Raw genomic sequence first — 16,772 nt, forward strand, 5'->3', positions numbered from 1 at the left:
CTCCTGTGTCCCGGCTAAAGCTTTCTCTAGCATCATGGACTTCATGGGTTACCCTTGTCGGTTCCCCTGCCCTGAATCTACTACTACGAGGTAAATGTGATGGTTCCGCTTCGAACCTTGGACCTGGAGTGGTATATGTGGGGATTTGAACTGCACTACCTCGATTCGTATCCATTGACTCTCTGGAATGTAATGATCCCATTGGTCCGGGCTTCGAGTACTGAGGTTGACTGAAAGAGTCAGCAGCCTGAGTTCTTTGTCCTCCTGTCGTCATTGGGTTTTGCCCTCCATTTGTTGGTGCTGGTCTTTGTGAGCTAGAAGTAACATAATACTGATGTAGTGGTCCCCCAAAGTATGTATATCCTTCTAATTCTTTCTTGCCCATTGTTGAGTATTGCCTCCCATACTTGTCGTAAGCAGCAATTTTCACTTCCGATCCCTCTGTGTAGGTAAAGACATAAATTCTTTTTTGGTCTGTCAACTCTCCGGTGTAGGGTTCTTCACATCTATAATAGAGATCTTGCTCCCCATTATTATATTTGTATAGCCCCACATAGATGTTATCAGTGTTGATCCTTGTAGTTTCATTCTCTCTTCTTAACCTCGCATCAGGGAAGTTCATTATTGGTGCTTTCTCCTCAAGTTCTTCATCTACTTTGGCTTTGGTGCCCATCAATCCCCACTTGTCCACAATGTTAGGGTTTAGGACTACCAAGTACATGGTACCCTCGTCATCTAGATATCTATCTCCGCTATAGCTCACAGGCACTAAGTCCTTGAACTCACTAGGTCTCTCTTCTATCTTTACACAATAGCGGTCCATTCCATCTTTGTAGATCTTGGCACCTTGCTCATTGTCGTACTGGTATTTTATGAACAATAGCTTCATTGTGGCGGAAGGGTTTGATGATCCTGCTGCCATATTTTCTCTGTTGTTCAGGTTCAAGTGTTCCAAGTGTTCGGTGAAAATCTCGTAAGATCTCTCCGAAGAAGTATCAGAAACACTTCCTTCAAAGATCGGCTCTAATGGTTGCACCCAACTTTGGTTTACACTTCCCTCGGTTGATATGACACTTGCTTGTTCCCTAAAGGACTTTAACTTCTCCGTCTCGGCAATTTGTGTTCCCAAGTTTTTGTGGTCAGAATTGATCCAAACTGATTGATACTTGGTCAATTGTTTAATCTTGTCAGTTGGACAACTTCTGTTTCATCAAGTGAGAATTTTGTTGCAATTATGTTGAAAAAGACATTATACGCGTATGATGTCTTTTTTCACAGATTTAGACTATTTTGGTTATGCTCACTCTCAGTAGCCCCCTTATGCTCTTTCCACTCACAAAATTCAGTTTGAACTCTGTTTGAGCAAGTTATGGCTAATTTAGGCTTTTCTTGGCAATTTTCCGTTTTTGACTTGTTTTGGGTCAATTATGATCCAAATGGGATGAAACTTGAAATATAACCTCTAGACAGCTATTACAATGGATCTGTGTTGGCAAAGTATCAAAATATGTCTAAAATTAGGTAAAAGACATCATACGCGTATGATGTCTTTTTCATCAATTTGGGTCAAGACTTGATATTTTTGCTTTCTACAGTGTTTGTAACAATCTTGTCAGGTCAGATATCAAAAATAAGTAGTGGATGTGCTAAAAGACATTATACGCGTATGATGTCTTTTGTCCCAGATTTTGACTATTCTTGGTTTTAAGCTTTCTCCAATGTTTATAATTGAGTTTCAAGTGTTTTTGTCAGGTTTGAATGTAAAAACAAGATCTGAATCCAAAATTTCCTATTCTTTGCGTTTCTTGGACTCCGACTTGTCTTTTTGGGTTTCTTTGAGTGTTAATGCTCTTGTTTTAAGTTGAAAATAGGGTATAACTCCCCTTTTGAACACTCTGGTAAAGTCAAAATTTCTGTTTTTGTCTCTGTTTGGTCATTTAGACATCATACGCGTATGATGTCTAAAGTTGCAGATTTCCAGTTTTTTGGCACAGAATCCTTCCTAAAGCTTTCTCAAGTGCTCAGCAACTCCCAGATACACAAAACATTTCTCTGGCTTTTGTTTATTGCAAGTTTCACTACTAACTCGACGGTTTAGTGATCTAACATGCAATCAACCATATCAAGCAAATACTCCAATGATTACTAGCTCCAGATCAGGATCAAATGAAGTCCTACCTAAGCTATTCCTAATCATAAAATGGGTTTGGTAATTGTGATTTTAAAGAGATCCACTGCCACTCACGGACTAGCAAATTCTTCTTCTATCAACAACTACTCAACACCAACAAAACAACAAACAAATCTAAGCTAATCTAAAAATACTGTCAACACGGAAGACCCAGGAATACCCCACTTCCTAGTATCTCTCGAGATCTTCGGAGTCCACCACTCCTAGATCTTTTCTAACTAAAGTATACAAAGTAGTTTATACGACTCACCTCGTAGGATTAGTCTAAGGTCACCTACTTAGGGCTCTCGTCCCCGGTAGCGGCGCCAAATGTTAAGGCGGTTACGCCGCTAGCGGAAGCTAAATAGCGAGAACTCAACCAACAACAAAATTTGTCAGACGAGGACGGAGCTTGACCCGCAGGCGCATGGAAACAACTAGGTGGGTGTCAAATCACCTACTCGACCTTCTAATGACAATCACTACTAAGGAAATCAAATCTAAGTTCTAAAATACGCAAGTGACTGAAATCCTTACTACGAACGAATGCTATACGAAACAGGATCTAGAATCATTGAATCGATCTCAAACTCAAGGGGAAGTCTATACACTAGGTAAGAACAACACCCTAAAGACTTGAACTGCAAAATCAACCTATAACCACTCTGTGCGGCAAACGCGTATGAAGACAGGCCGAAAAATACAGGTGATGGAAACTTGACCCCGATGGTACCGATGTGTAGCTCTACTCGTTGTGGTTCTATAGATATGCTGCACACTCCATTCCGACACACGAGTTGGAAGAAAACTCACACCGAAGCTCGTAGGAACTTACCACACATAGAAGCCCATAGCGCGCACTCTTGGTATCTGTGCGTAGCTCTCGCCGTTGCTAACACAATGGCGGTGTCGCTTCTCCAATGGCGGCTCCGTAGCTCGCGTAGCAAGTAGATAAGACTCTCTCTCCCTCTCACTCTCTCTCAGACACAGTCACGGCGCTCAAAAACTCACTTTGATTAATAATCTGAATCCCCTTAGGTTACAAAAACTTTGGCTTATATACCTCAGCCTTGGAGGTGAGAACATCTCTAACTAATTACATCAGCAAGTGAAATTACTTCGGAATTACAAGCTGGAAACTCAATTGAGTCCCGTTACTTAATGAATGGCTCAAATCAAAATTAATGTCGGAAAGACATTTATTACAATCAATGGTTACAAAATGATGAGTGTGAGCAAAAATGTGGGTGTGATCCTCTGCTGGCTCAACACCAACTAATGATTTGTGAAGTCACATTGCAAATTCGACAAGTTTAACCCTTTTGTGTGCGCACCAAAGATTGGTAAAAACTACCAATTTTTTAGTCTGTGTGTGCCTAAAAAGTGTTTAAATTTGCATGATTAATTTAATAATTTGATTGTATGATTGATGTGTGTAATGGTTCATTGCTATGTTTTTGTGCTGAAAACAAGGATTTACACATTTCAATTGTGTCAAATTTTGAACTGATTTTATTGGTAATTTTGCCGGTTTAATTGCCTAGTCTTGATTTATTTGATGAAATTATTTGGCAATTGAATTGATGTGATTTGTGTGATTTTATTTGGCTGCACTATTCCCCAATGTGTGAAGAATTTTTCCAAAAATTTTGGGTATTTTTGGGATAATTTTTACAAATTTTGCGCAATTTTTTGCTTATTTTTGCTTTATTTTTTGATTAATTCCATAGAAATTTGATATTTTGCGATCTTTACGAGCTATTTTGTGTGTGCGTATTGAGGGCATCATTTTGTTTGCATTTTTTCCCTCCATGGTCGAGTTTTGAGCGTTTCGCTATTTTCGAGGACCGAATAGACAATTTTGTCGAAATTGGCATTTTCGGAAAAATCTACTATTTTAAGTGTGCTTTTGCGTGTTGAAAATTCTCGGTTGTGAATGAAGATGCTTTTCTAAGGTTCCTAGAAATTTTTGGGATTGTTTTTGGATTTTTGGAGCAAATTTTGGGATTTTATGGTGATTTTTTGGATTTTCGGGTGAATTCTAACGTTTTTGGCTAATTTCGGACTAAATTTGGCTTTTTCGGGCATTAAGAAAATCAAAAAATTGAAAAAGTTGCTTCGACGAGCACCGCCTGGTTGATCTCGAGCTGCGTGCACTCAACAGATTTTGAGGGTTGCGCGCACTCGACAGTCAAATTTTGAGCTTCGGCTCTTCTCGAGCGTGCCTTTCGGTGCATGAATGGTCTCCCGCTTCTGCGTTTGTAATTTTCTCTCTCCTCTGTTGACGCCGAAAGCCACCTCTTTGGACTTTTGCGATAGTTTCCTTCGACATTAAAAACTCTTCTTCTTCTTTTCTCTCCGTGCGAACACCACCCATCACACACACACACACACACTCCCATTCTCTCTCTCCCCCTCGTAACTCATTTTTACTCTCCCCCTCTAACTTATCCTCTTCCCCTCTCTCTCTCTCTCTCTGTCTAACTTTCTCTCTCTCTCTCACACACACTCTCTCTCTAACTTCCCCTCTCTTTTCACTCTCTCTCTCTTTGGCACGTGAACCCCTCTCTCTCTCACACTCTCTCTCTAACTTCCCCTCTCTTCTCACTCTCTCTATGGCACGTGAACCCCTCTCTCTACCTTTTTTTTTGTTTTTTTCTACACACTACACACACACACACCCTCCCCCTCCCCCTCCTTTCTCGTGTATCCCCCCCTGCCCACTCTCACGCTCTCCCTTCGTGCGCTGCCAGCCGGGCCCATCGTGTCCTCTCTCTCTCTCTCTCTCTCTCTCTCTCTCTCTCTCTCTCTCTCTCTCTCTCTCTCTCTCTCTCTGCCCACGAGCGTGCAGTGCGCAGCTGCCTTTGTCGTGTAGTACAACTACCCGTGGTACCCGCGATCTCTCTCACGTTGCTGCACCTCACCAAGCCAGTCCCGCCACGTCATCTACCCCCGACTCCAATTGCTCCTGCTGTCCCACTCCCTCTATCTCCCTCGCCTCGTGCTACATGCTATCAAGTAGTGGCTCCCGCCTCCAACTTCGCCGCAGATGGCGATGACAACATGTCTAAGAAAGAAAAAAGCATTAAAAAATCCACCAAAAAAATCATAAAAAATTAAAAACCTCTTAAAAATTCATAAAAATCAAAACTGACTAGAAAAGTCACCATAAAATCAAAAAATTCATTAAAAACACACAAAAAAAATATTTAAAAAATTTCACAAAAAATAGTAAGAAACTCAAAAAGATCATAGAAAATTCCCAAAAAGTCCAAAATTATTCAAGATAACAAAATAAATCAAAAAATTCATAAAACGATCAAAATTTCCATAAATTCACAAAAAATTTAGAAAATTACCAAAAAAATAATAAAAATCAAAAACTTCTAAAAAAATACCAAAAATTTTAAAAAATTCAAAATTTTACGAAAAAATTTAGAAAAATAAAAAGAAAGTTGACGGAAGTGCCAAAAAAGTCAGAAAGAGCCAGAGAAAATCAGGAGCCGAAAAAAGTCAGAAATAGCAAAAGCAAGGTCGAAAAAGTGTACAGCACACAGAACAAACCGGGAAAGACTCAGAAGAGCCGCAAATCGAGCAAACTGTGCCAAAGTGAATCAGATCAGGCTAAAAAAGTGAGAAATCGATCAACTCAAAGCCATTTGAGGGGCAGATAAAATTCAAAAATTGACTAGTGCAAGTAATTGCACTACAAATTAGCTTCCAATTGGATGAACATGCACAAATCACGGTGGATTGCAGATCAATCTGTTAAAGGCCCAATTTTTCATCATGTTGCAATCAATTTTGATACTGTCGAGCTAGAGCTAATCAACTCTTGTGAGTCTGAAGAGCAGTCAATTGCAAAAGTGCTTTGACACAAGCAGTTTTATCAAACTAGAGCAGTAGAGATTCTACTAATCAATACTAGAATCTGTCAATTGATAGTTTTTACAAAACCAGTTGACATGGACGCAAATCGAACCGAGAGTTCAAGTACAATAGAGAAAACCAGTAGCAGTGACAACACAAGTACAACTGCAACAGAGCAGATTTTACAGCTTTATGGCTACAATGGAGATAAAGTCTTATATGCAAATTCAGGAGGCCATAGATACTTGATGAGTAGTAAAAGCAGCACAGGAGCCAAGATCCTACTGACCAGAGTGCAGCCAGATTTAGAGAACTCCCAGATGTTCACAGACTTCACTCGGCCAGGTATTGCAAGCTCAAAGATGAAGTGCAGATAGAAGTTCAAAAAATCAACCCAAGTGTTTATCTAGAAATCTGCACAAATTCGCAAAGCATCCATTTAGTGCATATGCAATTAGGGTCATTGTACATGGATTACAGTGGTCAGATCTATATTCAAGAGCCAGAATTGCAAGATCCAACAGATCAACCAATAGAAGCTAGTCTAATTGGATAAAAAAGACAATGAAGGTACAAAGGTCAAGATGGAGCAATCTACAACTTGATGCTTAGTGTTCTAAAAGAAGATGCCGACATCTTGGCCAGCATAGAAGCTAAAACTTCTCAGCTAGAGCTTGACATGACAGAACCAAGTGAAATACCACCAGTCATGGCATATTGCTCAGATTGTGGACAAAAAGGTGGACATTTTGCTGAAGATTGTCCAAGAAATCGTGACAACAAGGATATTTCAAATGCCAAGCAAGGTACAAAGCAAATTGGAAATGAAAATCTCGATGTAAGTGCATCTAACTTGTCACTTTTAATGCAATCGGATGATTCTACATTACCATTAGAAGCACCAGCAAAACACTGCAAGTTCAAAATCAGCATCAAGATGCACAGGCACCTAAAAAGCTTAAATTCATTCTTTGAACAACAAATTCTTGCATGAATTTAGTCAAGGTGTCCAGATATCACCAAAGGTTGAAAAGACTGTTAGGTTTGCAAATAATTTTGCATCCACTACCACAAGTGTGCAATCATTTACGAGTCTAAGGAACACATCAAACAGAATGATGTTAGCTTTGTATGGTACACATAATTCATATGCACACTATGTAGACCAAAAAAAGAAACTATACAAAAAGGATTAACTACTGTTTGAACGGCCCACATACCAGCTCATAGAAGTACGTCCAGTGATATATAAAAAAGGATGGTTCATTTCAGTGGAAAGAATCTATTATAGCCCATCCTCTCTAGAGCTAAAGGATATTACCCGAGTGAACCCAGAAATCTGTTCAAGCCAAACTCTCCTCCATCGGAAATTAAGCTTCGATGTTGTGACCAAACGACTATATACTTTGACCAAAACAATTGTAGATATAGACGAGAGTCTAGCATCTATGATGCCTTGGGTCCTAAAACCACAGAAGCTCATATCAGTGGAGACCTATGAGATATGCAATATCAGGGCAAAGATAATGCTATTTATAGCTTGACTTGGGGAAAAAATTTTCATGTTAGACGGAGGTACATAGAAAACTATGCAGAACGTGTAGAGATGCCAAATCTCAAAAGTGCTACCCAAAGTATACCTTCACAGTCCCAAAAGATGAGACTAAACCAGAGAAAAAGTGAACTCTTACAATGAAGGAGGCTATATTGATCACCCTAGGAAGGAGGGAGCTACAAATGCATCAAAATCAACTCTTGTACTAGGAAATGCTGCACCAATGAGAAGCCCTAGGGCTTTTAGCCAACAGACCCCTTTAAGGCAGAAACCTTGGAAAGATCATATGATTGTTGGAAGTTTCCAATTGACCTAGGTTCCCTCAGAATCTGTCAATAAATGCTTATATGAAGATCATCAAGGACAAAAGTTTCAGCTGATCTCCACAAATCAAAGTCAAAAGCCAACAAATCCCATAGTGATTAAGCAGTTACATGTGATCAAGCTCACATATGCATATCAAGATGCACATGGTAATGAATATCAGCAAGATCATGATCTTGTACAAACCCCTATGGATGATAAGACTGAAGTCAAAGAATATCCGAAGATGATACAAAGCTTCAAGCTACCAGAACAGGTGATAGAAAAGTCAAAATCAACAAAAGTTAAAGTCCAGAAAGATACACAAAGGTCACCACCAAAATCTCCTCAGAAGAGACAGATTCTTCCAGAAAGTACAATGGATCTATTAAGATCAAGGGTTACCCAAATGCAGGAGGACAATACTCAACAATTGCAAAAAAGTGCAGTGTCACAGTCATACAAGTCAACATCAAAGAAAGCAAGTGATCAAAGCAAAGAGAATGTAGATAAAGCTCTACCAAAGGATGGTGTCATAGCAATAGAAGTCAATTCAGACACAAATCCTGAGACAATCAAGTGCAACATTGTTGGTGAGAACGAAGAAAAGTTGTCAAGAGAATTAAAGCTAGAATTTTAGTTAAACAAGAACCTCATGTCTTTTTGCGATTGGAAAAGATGTGGCCAACCACAGTTGGAAGATGCTCCTAAATTTGTGAGCATATCTGGAGACAAACGAGCAGAATGTTGGGGAATCATCTCCACCACCATTGAAGTAAGTTCACAGATTACCATAGCTCAATGCCACATGATCAAAGCAAAAGATATGCAAGATGACATCATAATGGGATTGCCAATGGCTCAGAAGATGTTAGAGATACAGAATGTAAACATGACGGAGTCATCACAGACAACCAAGAATGAAGACCAAGACTGATCACCCACAGACGACAGCACAAAGTCCTCAAGCATAGCTAAAATGGAGACCGATGCCAAAGCAAATCTTATTGAAGATGATTCATCTCCATCAAATAGAACTTTAGAAGAGCTTAAAGAAAATCAGGAAATATCAAGTGCAGAACAAACAGAGCAAAAAGCAACCATGGAAGCTATTGAGCAGAGAATGCCATCAAAGCCAGAAGTAAAGAAGAACGAGGTTGCAAACACTCAAGAAGCAATAAGAAGTCCAAAGATCAATTGCTCATTGTCAGTTGAATTAGTTGTTGTAAGTCAGATTGCAACAAAAAGTCTCAAGTCACCCTCCATAAAGACATAGCTAGATCAAGATGAGACCATGGCAAAAGCAGGACAGAAATCTTCAATAGAGCCAACAATGAAAATAGCTATAATTCTCAGCAGTACAAAAGGAGCAAGTGTCAGATGCAATGCTCTACTAGATAATCAAACAAAGTGCAATATGGTTGCAGAAAACATCTAGAGCATTCTAAAGATTACTCAGGACAATCCAGGTAAGAGATAAATCATGGGTAAGGCTACAAGTCCAAAAGAAGTGGTTGCTATCCTTAGCATCTAAATCATGAAGAGCATGTAAAGTTTCAGGTAAAGTCTTCAAAGGAAATGCTTGCAGATGCCATCCTTGAACATCAATGGTTACGTCAACACAAGGCCTACAAAGAGGATAAAATGCTAATACTCGCTTCTCCAAGAGGTAGCCAACAACATTTACAGGCACCATTAATGCTAGATTCAGAGTTACAGAAATCACAAGAATTGAAGACAAATCTTGCAGACAAAGGTAAAGGTAAAGTGGAACCTCCATCGATTAGCAAAGAAGACGTGACATCGTATGCCTCTACATCAAAGAACCCTCATGGATCAGCTTCTTCAAGCAAGTTAATCTTTCAAAACTTCAAGTCAATTGCTACCCAACTGAAGCCTCTAAGGATAAACCAAAAAAAGCAAAGATATTTCAGTCAAAGTACTAAAGAAAGCAAAGGAAAGTCAAGCAAGTGTTTGTTTCGAGCAGTTTAGTCAAAGTCAATGATCCAGTTTGGATTAAGGACCGGAAATCAACACAAAAAAACAAACACATGGGATGGATAGCATCACAATGGAGCTTAAAGGAACAGGAGTACTATGGAGGTAACAAACACATATGGATACCAAAACCGCAAGTTAGGGCATATGAAGTAATGTCAAGTCCCTCCTAGGAAAGAAGGCCCACAAGGTATCAACCTCGACAATATCCTAGGATACCTAAGAAGCAAGTATACAATAGAACATCATTGAAAGATGTTAAAGTCTACCACAACTCTCAAGGGGATACAAAAAAAAGATGGATCTCTAAGAATGTTCCTCTTGGACAAGGATTCTACACAGTCTATACAAAGATTTGGCTACCAATCAACCATAAGCCAATTGTAACTACATCAGACATGCATGAAGATCTCAAGAAGTCAACAAGACCTAGAATGAAGCAAAGTCAACAAAAGAGATACAAAGGTCATCGAGAGATCTGGATTCCTAAGTCTTCTAATGCTCCTAGTCAAAATCCAGATACCAACAGCCAATAAAGGCCTACAACAGCCAACAAAGGCCTACAAAAAAATCAAAGACTTCTTACAACAGGCCTAATTAGAGAATCAAATAGATAATGGAGTCTTCACAGTCAAAGAAGGACAACCCAACCAACGTGAATCCAGATACCAACAGCCAACAAAGGCCTACAACAACATCAAAGACTTCTTACAACAGGCCTAATTGGAGAATCAAATAGATAATGGAGTCTTCACGGTCAAGGAAGGACAACCCAACCAACGTGAATGCAGATTCAAAGATGATAAAATAGGTATGGCAGAAGAAACCTTCAATGCCAACTTGGTCCTTCAGTAATCCTCTTTTTGAGGATGCAAGCTTACTTTTACCTGAAGAAATATTTTTAGTAAGCACAAGAATGTGAAAATTCAAGTCGCCAGGGTGCAAAAAACACTCTTTGGCATACTCAGAGTCAGGTTGCTGAGCCATAAAATGAGCAAAGCATTAGTCCCAAAGCCTCAAGTCATATTAAACTCTGTGCTAAGAGTCGTAGTTATTAGGCTTACGCTCAAGCTGGAAGAGTTGAGCATATCTAAGTCGTGTTGCTCATGCTATATGAGATGAGCATAAGAGTCAAAGTCTATTAACTTACCTTTAGTGGAGTGTCGTAGAGTCCAGCACTCACGCACAGTGCACAGTAAGATGAGAACACATATCCTCGACAACAAAAACCATTCTCAAAGGGGTTCCAGCTTGCAAAGCCATGTCATATGCTTTTATAGCTACACCATCCTTTTGAAGAACCCCTCAAAATATTTCTTGCACAACATATTGTTTTCCATGCATTTCTGTGTATGCATATATAGGATGTCCCATCATGGGCATATGCATTAGACACTCTTTTTTGCTTTCACCTATGCACCTTAAGTGGACTACAATAGGCAAACCAATGTTCCATCATGCTACCCTTTCATATTTGTTGCCTTTTTAATTCCATATCTATCAACAAATTATCCCTTCAGTACTTTATTAATATTTCCAATGCTAATAAGTACTCCAATAATGCGCGTATCCCAAAGGCACTTTTTTCCCACTGGGTTTTTTCCCTTCGGTCATCCAGGTATTAGACCCTAATCTAGAACCTCATCATTCTACTTCCCTTGTACATACTTTCATCAATAAACAGTAGCCTCATCATTATGCTATTACAACGCATAAATGCAACATCATCTCTCACACCAAACATATTCCGACCAATGAAGATGCTGCAACAAATTGAACCCCATCAACAAATTCAATGACAAATGAAGACAATCAGCCCATCAACAACCAATCAAAACCTTCCACAGCCTCCATGAACACTTATCAACAGTGTCCGAGGATGGGCACTAAAATCGGAAGGGGGGAATGTTAACTGAGTCAACGTCAGTTAACAGAAGCTGCTAAAGACCGAAGACGTACAGATTCACATCGAAGATCAATACGAAGAAGCAGTAAAGATTGGAGTTACACATTTTTCACATTTTCTCAAAATGGTCACGTATTGTAAATTCTCGATTTATTTCAAGCCACTGTAATATTTTAATGTGTTATGGGCTCAATGGGAGTTCCAAGCTGTAAAGAATAGGCCAGTTCTTGTGCCTAGGTTGTAGATTCAGTAAGTGGTGGAGTCCTAAAGGCCTTGGGCGCCCGGACATTGCATATGTTTACCCTAGGTATATAAGGCAGTGTGTAAAAGAAATTAGGGTTCTCAAGCTCATTTGTTGAGAGCACTCTTTGGTGAGAGCTCTTGAGGTGTGTGGCTATGGAGTCCTTGAGCTTCTCCTTGATCATGAGACTTGATTAAAACTAATCAATGATTCATTCTCTTTCACTATGCCTCTCTCATGCTTCTTATGATTACCTATGATGCTTAGATTAGCTAGATCTTCACTAATTAGTGGTTAATCCCTCTCTGATCTTGTGTGATTGCCCTCTTTTGCTTGTGTGTGCATGTAGATTTTATTGGAGTGTGGTGCTCAATAGATCTATGTGTGTGTACTTGCGATTAGTGTGTTGCATGATAGGATTAGTGTTGTGTGCGTTTTGCAATTGTAGTTTGTGTGATTGGGTTGATTGGAGGTGAAGAGAAGTGGATGTGGAGATTGCCCTTCATTGTGGCTTAGCTCCTCCATAGGCCAAGAATCTCACCTCGTAGAGTTAACCATTTGTGTTGCCAAAATTAGCTCACTAATTGTGTGAGTGTTTCCATGCCCTAGCCGGGTAGCTCATCCCTCCGTATTGACAATTTTGTTGGTCATTGTAGCTATTGCAACTATGGAACCCCCAACATACGTGCTTACTAGCATACTATGAGTGCTAATTATCATACTTTAAGTGTTGGTGAGCATACTATAAGTGCTACTTAGTATACAGAATGTGCTAGTTAGCATAATGAATGTGTAGTTAGCATAATTTGTATTAGTTAGCACTATTTGTGCTAATTAGCACACTGAATGTACCAATTAGCTAACTAAATGTGCTACTTAGCATACTAAATGTACCAATTACCTTATTGGATGTGTTAGCTAGCATACTCTCAGTGCTACTTAGCATACTAAATGTACCAATTACCTTATTGGATGTGTTAGCTAGCATACTCTAAAAGCTAGTTAGCATACTCAAGGTGCTAGTTAGCATAATGTAAGTGCATCTTAGCATATTGTAAGTGCTATTTAGGATATAATTTGTGCTAGTAGCACTCTGTATGTTCTTATTAGCATATTATGAGTGCTAATTAGCATACTTTAAGTGCTACTTAGCATACTAAATGTGATAATTAGCATAATGAATGTGCTTGTTAGCATACTGTTTGTGCTAGTTAGCATTGTTTGTGCTAGTTAGCATACTAAATGTGATAATTAGCACACTGTATGTAACAATTACCTTAATTAATGTGCTACTTAGCATACTAAATGTACCAATTAGCTACTAAATGTGTTAATTAGCATACTACACATGCATGGAAGCATATTGTAAGTGCTAGTTATCATACTGTCAGTGCTGGTTACATACAATATGCTTCCGTGCATGGCTTGTATACTAATTAGCATAACTAACGTAATAACCGCCTTCTAACTCTCATAATTGTAGGTTGAGCTCTTCTACATATTCAAAGAAAAGCATCCAGATTGCAAAATAGGTATGAGAATGTTTGAGATGATGAAGCCATTTTTTGTACGGTGGTTGAAAGATAGATACACATGCTGCTGCGAATATCATGTGCAGATGTCCTTTTTAAAGGACACATTTAACCATATGCGGTCTCAATCATTCGGGCTGCATGGAGCCCAATGCAGATGTACATGCAGCGTTTGCGTCAGAGGTGATGAAACTAGCATGGGTTGCATGGCTTTATGTAAAACTTTCAAAGGTGTCACACATCTCTGGGAGTCAGTTCTATGCCCGAAGCAGATAGATGCTGGGTTACCACAACAGTGAGTGTTTGATGAGCAAATGTAAGAAATATGGTGTGAAAAATTTGGAAACATGCTTCTTAGAGACACAAACCCCAGGTAATAATATCTTGGTAAAATAGTTTGCATATGTGGAGGCAACAGGTAAGCACGGAGACAAAAAAAAGAGAAAAGATCTTGTGACTAAAGAAATGCAGTGCTGGGAGTTTCTTCAACTCTTACAGATCAAGCTGAAGGTTTTTATCAAACGTAACTATATCGCTCGATGGCAAGCACAACAGTTCAAGGATTGTATTCTTAGATTTCCTGACGAGTGGTTTTGTTGATTGTAGACTTTGCAAAAAACTATGCATTCAAGGAGCAAAATGAGATTCACTCCATGCATTGGCAATCAAGTCAAGTAACCATTTTTGCGCACATAACATACTACCGCAGGGAAGGGGAAGTAGTCAAGACAATCCACTTCTTCATATCAAATGACAAAGTGCATGACACATTGTTTGTCCAGCATTGTTTTATGTTTCATTGTGGCTGGTTACATAGAGAAGGTGTCACTCCAAAACGCCACTGGATCTGGTCACATGGTGCGGCCTCACAGTTTAAGACTGCTAGGTCTTTCAATTTTTGTTGCAAGGTATGCTGGACTGACAGGAATGGAGTGAGCTGGTTTTTCTTTGGATCAGGACATGGCAAGGGACAGCATGCAGGCGTAGTTGTTAAAATAATATTGACACATGAACAATTGAAGCCTAATGGGGCCACTTTAAAGTATGCTGCAAATGTGTTTGCCTATTGCCAAGCCAACCTATCAAAGGAAGCAGTAGCATCATATCCTCTAAAAGAAAGGGAATGTGCCTGTGTGTTTTGTGAGATCAAAGTAGGTGATGTAAATAGGGAGGTTAAATGGAATTGTGCCACAGTTGAGAAGTCTCGCACCTTGCATACTTTTTGCGGTCACAATCGGTAGGATGCAACTGCCATTGCCACAAGACCATTGGCATGCTTTTGTGATGCATGTACGAACCACAGTTGGAATTGCTACACTAAAAAATCTCATGTGTAGCCTTGGGATTATCACATTATGATGCCATTGTCGGATGAAGTTGAGGGTGAAGAAGACACTCCGATTGATGATGCCCTTGAAGGACAGATCATTGGATATGAAAAATTTGTGTATGAAGGCCACCATGATGCATTAAGTAGTGCTTTGTGTGTTGGTGACACTTTTGCAGTGAATCCAGATGCTACAACCAATGATGAGAATGTAGACTTTTACTTGGTAAAGTGCATTGCAATAAAATGAAAGTAAAAACAGGGTTTCATTGATGAGTGTAACAATGTAATTGACAAAGGCTCTTATGTTGTGCAAGGATTGTATTACAAGCAAGTGGATGCATACACCTTCAAAGTAGACTACAATCAACGTGTTGTTCACATACTTTCAAATATTGTACGTTGTATCAAGATACCCATGGAACACATGCAAAGGAGAAGGCAAATGTACACAATCACCCCCAAAGATTATGAATCAATCTATAACAGCATGCCATTTGGTTTTTGACATGAGAGTCATGGTCTTCTATTCTATTTTGTATCTTGTGTATGCTTACTACTACCATAGTATATGCTAATTGTATACTAACAATCTTCTACAAAGTGTGTGCTAACTAGCATAAAGCGCACTAGCATGTACTGTATGCTAACTTGCACAGTATATGTTAATTGTATACTATCTACAGTGTATCAATTGTATCAATTGTAACTAGCATACAATATATGCTAACTAAATACTCACTACCATACAGTATATGCTAACTAGCATATAGTGTATGCTAACTATCACAATATATGGTAATTATTTACTAACAATCTTCTACATATTGTGTGCTAACTAGCATATAGTGTATGCTAACTATCACAATATATGTTAATTGTTTACTAACAAGCTTCTACATACTATTTGCTAACTAGAAAATAGTATATACTGACTAGCGTATACAGTATATGCTAACTAGCATATAGTGTATGCTAACTAGCACAATATATGCTAACCGTATACTAACTAGCTACTATATGATGTGCTAACTAGCATACAGTATTATGCTAACTAGCATATTGTGTATGCTAACTCGAACAATATATGCTAGCTGTATACTAACTAGATGCTATAAGGTGTGCTAACTAGCATACAATGTTATGCTCACTAGCATATAGTGTATGCTAACTGTATACTAACTAGCTGCTATATGGTGTGCTAGCTAGCATACAATATTATGCTAATTGTATGCTAACTAGCTACTATATGGTGTGCTAACTAGCATAAAGTATTATGCTAACTAGCATATAGTGTATGCTAATTACCACATTATATGCTAAATGTATACTTACTTGCTACTTTATAGTGTGTGCTACCTAACAAAAAACCCAGTACATAATTTTGTAACACATAAAATGGAATAGTAGGAGGCAACTGTTGAAAAGATTATCTCATCATTAATTTCCAGCATCAAATAACATTACATAGGGTTTAATTTTACAATGAGAGTCACACCCCCCTAAAAATCTTTAGGCCTCCTCACAGGGCGTATGTATAGACCGTGCTTTTTTGTTGCCTCCTTTTTCTCTGCTTCCTCCTTGTCCTCTGCTTTCTCCTTGTCCTCTGCTTTCTCCTTTTTCTCTGCTTTTTCCTTTCTCTCTTCTTCTAGGTCACCTCTTTGCTGCTCCTTTTCTTTTCTTTCCCTCTCCAGCCTAGCTTTCTCCTCTCTTTCGTATGCTAGGTCAGCTTCCATTTGCTGTTCCTTTTCCATTTGCCTTTACCAATTCTTTGAGGACTTCAGCAGAGAAGTTATCAGAGCCTTATCAAAGGTATTGTTAGCCACATATGCTATCCGAGTATCCGACTGCAGCCCAAAGAAAAAGCCAG

The sequence above is a fragment of the Adiantum capillus-veneris genome, chromosome 25, assembly GCF_014529385.1.
Source record: "Adiantum capillus-veneris isolate H3 chromosome 25, ASM1452938v2, whole genome shotgun sequence".
Lineage (NCBI taxonomy): Eukaryota > Viridiplantae > Streptophyta > Polypodiopsida > Polypodiales > Pteridaceae > Adiantum > Adiantum capillus-veneris.